The following is an 8,173-nucleotide window of genomic DNA, read 5'->3' as shown; positions in this document are numbered from 1 at the left end:
GATGCAGGGGCTCTAGAAGGGGTGAAAAACCAACAAAGCGTCATTAAAGAGGGAATGGTCTTTTAAAGACCTGTGAAGTATTTTGGGGGGGGGGGGGCTGTGTGTGTGTGCACAGCCAGCTGTTTTTGCCCGGGCTGTCACACGGGGGTGGGGTGGGGGATGGGGGGCATGCACTGCTAGCAACCTGCCAGGCCAGTGCACAACACTTGCATCACACTCTCTCTGCCATTGCGCTCCATGCTTCTGAAAGGTATGAAAAAACGTGCATTTGTGTTTCAAATGTCAAATCCTGAATCAGCACACTTCAAAAGCCCATACATGCCAGTAACCTGATTCAAGGCCCTATTCTCCCGATTTTTTTTTAAATCTCCCTCTTTGCTCTTCTGAAATGTTGGCATGTATGCACTAAAGGGATACAGCAGGTCGCCACCGTCTTGAACCCTGTTCTGCCTTCCTGCTGCCAGCCCTTTGCGGCAGCCTGGCTTTGGACAACAACACTTCCCAGCATGCTGTGCGGGAGCAGAGGGCAGCTGTTACATCGCAGGGCTAAGGCCGCCTGACGTGGAGGATGGGCGGGGAACGTTGCAGAATACTTTCGTTTTCCTGCCTCTTGCTCACTTCCGCCTCTGAATGCACAGTCGGCTCGAGAGCTGCTGCAAGCTTGCACAGGCTTCCTAGCAGGTTAGTCCTGGAAATTGTTTAGGGTGCGGGGTGAGTCAGTGGTGTCATCGGGGGTGCACAAGGCTTACTGTGAAGATTCGGGACCGGTGCAAAGTGTATTGGTAGAGACTGTTGCGAACTTCTTATAATGACATCTATGCGCTAGAGGTGGCCATGAACGTTGTTTGTGTTGATATTAAATGTCAGATCTTCTCTCTCGTGAGAGTTGAAGTTTTCACACCCACCTCACTCAAAGTGCGTACGAGCGCAGACCACATTACATTTCGGGCGAGGTTTGTTTGTGTGTGTATGGGGGTGGGCGTCACAGACGATTAGTCCGGTCGAGAGCCGAGCTAGAGTGAGTCTGATTTGTTTTATTTATTTATTTAATGCATTCTAATAAAGCGCGGACTTTACCCGAAGGTGTCAGAGCACTGTACAATAGAACCAGCTACGTTACATGAGAGCACTGTTACAGGAATGGAACAAATAAAAATAGAATGCCATAGAATCAAAGCGACGTAAGCATAAGGCACACAATCTCAAGCACAGACTGTCCAAGCAAAAATATGAATATAAATGACACATTTTACAATCAATAAAGCACTTCCTGGCGAAAAATAGCAGGCCATAGAATCAAAACCACGCAGGCAAACGGAACACAAAATCAAACGCAGCAAGCACAGGATGTACAAAAAATATATAAATATATGTGCCACATTTACAATGACTAAAGAACTTCTTGGCGAGGTCTGAGAAGGGGGGAATTAGTTCTGAAAGTGTCTTTGGAATAAAAGAGATTTGAGGTCCGCTTTGAAGATCTGGATGGAGGTGATGGCACGGAGCGAAGGAGGAAGTGAGTTCCAGATTCTCACCGCATTACCTGAGAACGATTGTGCCATAAATTTTTCCCTTTTGAAGGAGGGGGCTCAAGAAGGAACTTTTCGGCATTCCGAGACGGTCTTGAGCCTCCAGACAATTTCAGTTTATTCTTTAGATAGCAAGGGGAGGAAGAGTGCAAAGCTTTGTGGGTGATGCACACCGTTTTGTAGATAGCTCTAACCTCGATGGGAAGCCATCGGAGAGAAGACAGGATAGGGGTGATGTGGTCACTTCGTTTGGACCCTGAAATGAAGCGAGCTGCTGGAGGACGGATTTGAGGGGAGAGAGGTGAGATTTGGGAAGACCAGCCAGAAGAGAATTACAATAGTCCAATCTAGAGAGAACTAGTGATTGAGCCAAGGATTTTAGGTCATTCTCCGGGAAGAACCGACGAATCCCCCAAAGAAGGCGCAGCTGATAACGTGCGCTCTTGACCATGGAATTTGTGTGTGAGATTAGGTTGAGTCTTTTGTCCAGTATGACACCTAAGGGTTTAGCGCAGTCCACAATGATGGGTTTACTGTTGAGTAGATTCAACTGATCCAACCAGAATTGGAACAGGAGGCGGAGAGAGAGAGTTAGATTAGAGGAGGAATTCCGTTTTAGAGGGATTGAGAATGAGTTGGTGCACTAACATCCAGTTGTGAATAGCATTGAGAGTAGAGCTGAGTAGTGAGAGAACACGAGGGGAAGACACCTTGAGGTATATTTGGGTGTCATCCGCATATAGATGGTAGAGGATTCCAGATTTGCTTAGGAGGTTCCCTAATGGTTCCAGATAAAGATTAAACAGAGTGGGAGCAAGGATAGAACCTTGAGGGACGCCTTGACCAACCACCAGTGGAGACGAGACTGTTCGCAATCTTAATCATTTTGGATCTGTCCGAGAGGAAAGAGGCAAACCATTTGAGTATTGTGGCTTCCACGCCGATTCTCTGATGAAGAATGTTCAGGAGGGTGTTGTGATTAACAGTGTCAAAAGCTGCAGAGAGGTCAAGAAGAATCAGAAGGCACGATTCCCCCGAATCGAGAATATGCAGTGCATCATCGATCACTTGCAGCAGGGCTGTTTTTGAATAAAGCCCGACTGGAACATGTCGAGGAGATTATTGTCAATAATGTGTTGGGACAGTTGTTTTGCAACACATTTTTCTGTGATCTTTGAAAGAAAAGGGAGATTGGTGATGGGGCGGATGTTATTGAGGTCATTTGCATCTGCAGAGATTTTTTTAGAAGGGGGGTAACCTGTCCTGTTTTGAGGACAACTGGGTGGGATCCTTGACTGAGGAAGAGATTGACTAGCCTGGCCCAGTAGGAAAGGGTGTTAGTACAGAAATCAATGGCGATGCCACTGGGTATGGGGTCAGAAGGATGGTTGGAGGGTTTGGTTTCGCGGATGCATTTGAGGAGATCAACCTCCGCGATGGCGGCAAAGTTCTGCCAGGTGACTAAGGCTTTTCCCTCCTCTATGGGGGTGGGGTGGGTGACCTGTTCCACCAGAGATTTTACATTTTGATCGAAGAATATAGCAAACTCAGTTGCTTTCTTTGAAGCATCCTCAGGCTTGATGGTTTGGGGAGAACAATTTGGGTTTTTGATGAGGTCGAAAAGTTCTTTTGGTCTGTTTTTTAGCTGAATCGAGGAGGGATCTGAAATGAGATGTTTTTTTCCTGGAAGATGTGCTGGTGATATTTGGATCTTGCTGAGCATAAAAGAGAGAGGTTGGGGGGATGGAGAATGTCTCCAGTGCTTCTCCAAGATTCTGAGGTTGTTCCTTTCGTCATAGAGAGTTTTGTTGACCAAGGAGCTGATGGGCTCGGTCTTTTCCTTTTGCTTTGGAGTGGAGCAACCTTGTCTATCTCGACTGCAAGGATTGAGAGGCAAAGGGGAGTGAGATCGTTGACATCCGTATTAGGGTCTAGACTAGGAAGTGAACGCATAGCAGAATCACATAGAATCTCAAGATCAATGTTTTTTGTGTTGCGGAACCACGTAGAGGCTCTTTTAGGTCGGCCGAGAGTTAAAATGTGAGAGAGGTGAAAAAAGAAGGGAATGAGGAAATGGTCAGACCAGTCAACACGGATGGGTGAAGCAGATGTAATCTGGTCTGATTTGGATATCACAAGGTCCATAATTGAGCCCTTGGTGTGTGTAATTTCCGAGCAGTGTTGGGCAAGATCGTTAGCTGAGAGAAAGGTTCCAAGCTTGTTGGCAGCTGAGTCTTCCACGGAGCCCTAGTTGAGATTGAAATCTCCTAGGAAGATCTGCTTGTCGCTTTGTGAATATTGGTCACTAATGAAGTTGATGAATTCCTCTATGAAGGAAGAGCAATTACCAGGTGGGTGGTAGATGATATGGAACCTGAAGGGTGAGCCATGCTGAATTTGGAGTTCTAGGGAAAGGCATTCAAAGGTGTGAAAGAGGGTGGGGAGAAAGGCTTTGATTTGGAGGGCGTTTCTGTAGATAATCGCAACACCTCCCCCGATCTTGCCTGTTCTGTCGTTTCTGAGGATAGAGTAGTCCGTAGATAACAGAAGATCAAAAGAAGTGTGAGAGGAGTCATTAAACCAGGTCTCAGTGAGAAAGAGCATGTCGAGATTGTGGTGAGTGATAGTGTCAGAGATTTCCAGTTTGGCTCCAAGAGACAAAGCACGAGCCAAGCCATCGAAAGATGTAAAATACTTTTCTGTTAAGTACATACGATTAAATCACTGAATTGAGTTACATTTATTGAAAGTTATATATTTTTTTAATTGAACAGTCAAGAATATTAGGATACACCAAAGACGCTGCCACGAGTTACCCCAACTATGTCAGTTTGTCATGTTCTCTTTCTATATAGCCTACCTTGTTGTTTGATGTGAAGCAAGATTATTTTCTATTACCTACATGTAAGTGAGGTTGTTGCAGGTTACAGGTCCTGTATTGTATTAATTCATGTGGATGGTTGAGGAAACAATACATGGTGAGGTAAAGTGATGGGCTGTAGATCACAGAGTTTGGTCTAGTGGGAAACAGGGATTTGACTCCACAGTTACATAGGTAAAGTTTGAAAACTTTAGTGTTACTGTCAACGGTAGTGCTTTGTGTTCAGTTATTAATGTTATTTGATTATAGTTAATAACATAGGTGGTTCAATAAACACCTTCAATAAAACGGACAATGTACACACATGAATGCATGTGCATAGTCATAAGATTCAAAGGTGAGCTTTTCTGTTTCGAATGTTTCCACAGACACTGAAGATCACCCACAGGCCTGCCTGTGTGAAAGCATGCAGCAAGGAGCAAACCTTGCGGTGCCCTGGCACCACTTTGTTTTTTGCTAATCATAGTCGAAGCCTGCCTCTGGTTGCCAAAAGACTTCATGTGGGCATTTTGAAAGCTTCCCCGGCTTTGAGACTCTCATGTTCTGACTTTCTGTTTGCTGGCTTGATTTGTTTTAGGTTGTCCAGTATGTCTTCGTCACTCTGTGGAGCAAATCTTGTTTTCTTCCACAAGTTCCAGCTTCTGTACACAGGCTTTTTAAACTTTGTTCTTATCATTCAATCGTGTCCCAAGGAGTGCCCTGTGGAAGAACCTAAAGAACTTGGAAATCCCGCTGAGTCTCCTTGGTGCCAGCAGACAACAACATATTGATACGTGGATTTGTTTTAACCCCTTCGCTGCGGCGGCTATTCCGCCGCAACGCTAAGGGGCCGGGGGGGGCCGCGCGGCGGGCGCATGCTGGTGACGGAACCGCTCCGTCATCAGCCGCGGTTGAGCTGTGCTCATGACGGAGCGGTTCCGTCATGGCCCGCCCCGCTCAATAGAACGCGCCGCACAGGCGCAAAATCAGCTCTTCGCAGGCGCGGCGGCCGGGCCATGACGGAACCGCTCCGTCATCAGCACAGCGCCACCGCGGCTGATGACGGAGCCGTTCCGTCATCAGCATGGAACGAGTTAAGCTAGTCCATGGGACTCGTGTGTCTAGAAAAATAAACAGTTCACTGGAGGTCAATCAGGGATGCGTGCTTGCCCTAATACTTTTCAACTTGTATATCCCTGACCTGTCTAGCGTCCTCAACAACACTAATAGCCCCCACCCGCCCAAGATCAAGGGCAAACATATTAACAACTAGCCTAATGCAGATGACCTAGTTCTGTTTAGCCACACAAGAGTCAGTCTGCAGCAGCTATTAGACGCTTTCCATTCCTACACTGATGCAAATTGGCTGGAAGTTAACCTAAACAAATCAAAGGTTCTCATCTTGGGCAGAAAAATCAATAAGATGGGAAGTTGACATTTTAACGTCTATAGAGTTTCCAAGAAACAGACATATAATTATCTCACTGTCACAATTGATGCAAGGGGTTCCTTTGTCCACCACAGTAAGGTTATTGAAGCGAAAGCCCTGGCCCTGTTGTCTTCTTTCTTGAAACTGTCCAGTTTGCTGTGGGGTATGAGCCTCGATCCACTCCTTATTCCAACTTTGGTTTATGGAAGCGAGATCATGTTGGGGAGGGATGGGAAGCTCCTCAAAAACATAGTCACTAGGATCTATAAGGCCACTCTTTGCCTGCTGAGACCTTCCCAGCTGCACAGATCCGACAGGAACTTTGCCTCCTTGATCAACGGGTGGCACAGGCAGGTGTCTTTTTAAATCTCTGCCATAGACTCTGGTCGGCACTGAGGAAGCTTGGATGTTTTAAACTCTGTGGATAAAGAGTTCTCCTTTTCTTCAAAAAAATCCAGCAACTTTTTCTCAAGCTCAGATCCAAACAAATTTATACTTTCAAAAGTCAGTCATAGTATTGCTGATTTCTGACCTGAATCTGTATGCTACTCCTACAAAAACAAGTTCCTTCTTGCAGCAATAGTGACACCTTCTGTTACAGCTGATGGTTGAACCACATCAAACGATATATTGGAGACCAACTCCATCTGTTTTGCCATATATTCCAATAAAGAGGAGCATTCAGATCCCTCCTGCACCGATTTGGAGTCAGAAATTGAAACTGACTGTTATATGCACCATGTATCCCATTCCTCAGATAACTGTGCCACACCGTAACCTTTCCTTAATGCTGAGTCCCTCTTTTTTATGTCTGATCCTTTTTTCTGTCTTAGAATGCTGTCCCACCAAGCTAGCAACCAAAGAGTGCACAGCCACAGACTTGAGTATACTTATCTATACCTTCTGATGGATGGAATCTGGGTATGAATCTAGGGGCATTTCTTTTATTAGAGTTTCTAGGGGGCGAGAAAGACTTAGAAAGGGAGAGCCTCAACATAATCTCTTCTTTGCAGTTTTCCCCATATTGGAATATTGGAGATTGGAAAATCACCAGGAACTGGTGCAGCAACCAACAGCACTTAACAAATTAGACACTGGCCAAATATCTCTATTAAAATTGTGTGCATACAACAAAGTGCATGTTTGTGCAGAAACATCTGTCACAGTGTCTATGCATATACTCGGCAATCTGTATTGAAAGCATACATGTACTTCAGCACAAGTGTTCCAGCGACCATGCTGACGCACATAACTCCACTTCAGTAACAGAGACCTCATGCTTCATTACACATGGTAAAAGGAAGCAACAACTTCCTACCTTCAACAGTGTGCTTTCTACGACATTAACAATTCTTACTACTTATCATCCTTGTAGGGGACAGGCTCCACCATCTTCTATTCCAACTCTGACACCAGTGTTCTGATTTGCCACAGTAAAAGGCCGGGTCCTCCACTGGGACAACAAAAAATCCTAGGAAAAGGGAACATGGTTTTCTCCCATTCTTAAAATGGTTCTGCATAGCCTTCTCCCAATGTGCCTTGCAAAGAAGGAATCCCAGCGTTAATTGTGGATGCTGGTTTGGCAGGGATCCCTACTTGCCATTTGTTTTACCAGCCATGAGATTTGAGGAAAAAACAGGCAGTAGTATGGGTAAGCTATTATTTATGGCACGCCTATGGTGTGTGGCGTTTGGTTTAACTTCCTTTTCTTTCTCATATCTGAGGTGGCGTTTACCTTAAAAGTAAGGACTGGAACAGCTAATACCTGCCACAATTGAACTATTATTTGATTGCAGACTCGGTCATGTTATTCCAATCCCTTGCTATATCTTTCTTAGCTTCTTCCATGGGACAGTAGTATCCTATGCACCCCAACGAAGCGTCAGCCACGGGATCTCTCAAGTCCAGAACAATTATTAATCACCCCATATACATGGCTGATGCATCCTTCCAGAACCAATTTAATTGGCTAGATACATTCTCACTTAATACTTGGTGCAGAACTTATGTTTGTACCACATTAGTCCAATACTGAGGGGTGGATCTTCTATACACATTAGAGAGTGAAATACCACATAAACCCTAATGTTTTTTATAATTCTCTGGTGAATTATATCCCTGAAAGTTTTTAGCATATCACACCATAGATTGTCTTTCCTCCACGTCTAAAAAATGTCTGCCCAGGCTTGGTGACCACTGGTCCTGTTATGTTTATTTCCCCCACAACTCTTCTTCCTTTAGCACTCCATAGAGTTGGGATAACCTTGTCTGTTGGGTATGGGAATCTTCAATCATCCACAAGTCCTTGGTCTTTAAACATCACCTTCAATGTCTTCGACCTCTCCTCAAAAGCAT

General features: G+C 45.1%; 1 protein-coding gene across 1 annotated transcript in view; it reads left to right on the top strand.

Annotated features, from left to right (window-relative positions):
• The first annotated feature begins 561 nt into the window (after positions 1 to 561).
• LOC147747725 (uncharacterized) overlaps positions 562 to 8,173 on the top strand; it is a 62,848-nt gene continuing 55,236 nt past the window's right edge. The window contains exon 1 of the mRNA XM_086955344.1: positions 562 to 681. The gene's annotated coding sequence lies outside the window, so the exon portion shown is untranslated. The remainder of the gene's footprint in view (positions 682 to 8,173) is intronic.

Source organism: Lissotriton vulgaris, chromosome 1_1 (assembly GCF_964263255.1).
Source record: "Lissotriton vulgaris chromosome 1_1, aLisVul1.2, whole genome shotgun sequence".
Lineage (NCBI taxonomy): Eukaryota > Metazoa > Chordata > Amphibia > Caudata > Salamandridae > Lissotriton > Lissotriton vulgaris.
The sequence above is the reverse complement of the archived record's forward strand: the minus strand, read 5'-3'. Positions and strand labels throughout refer to the sequence as shown.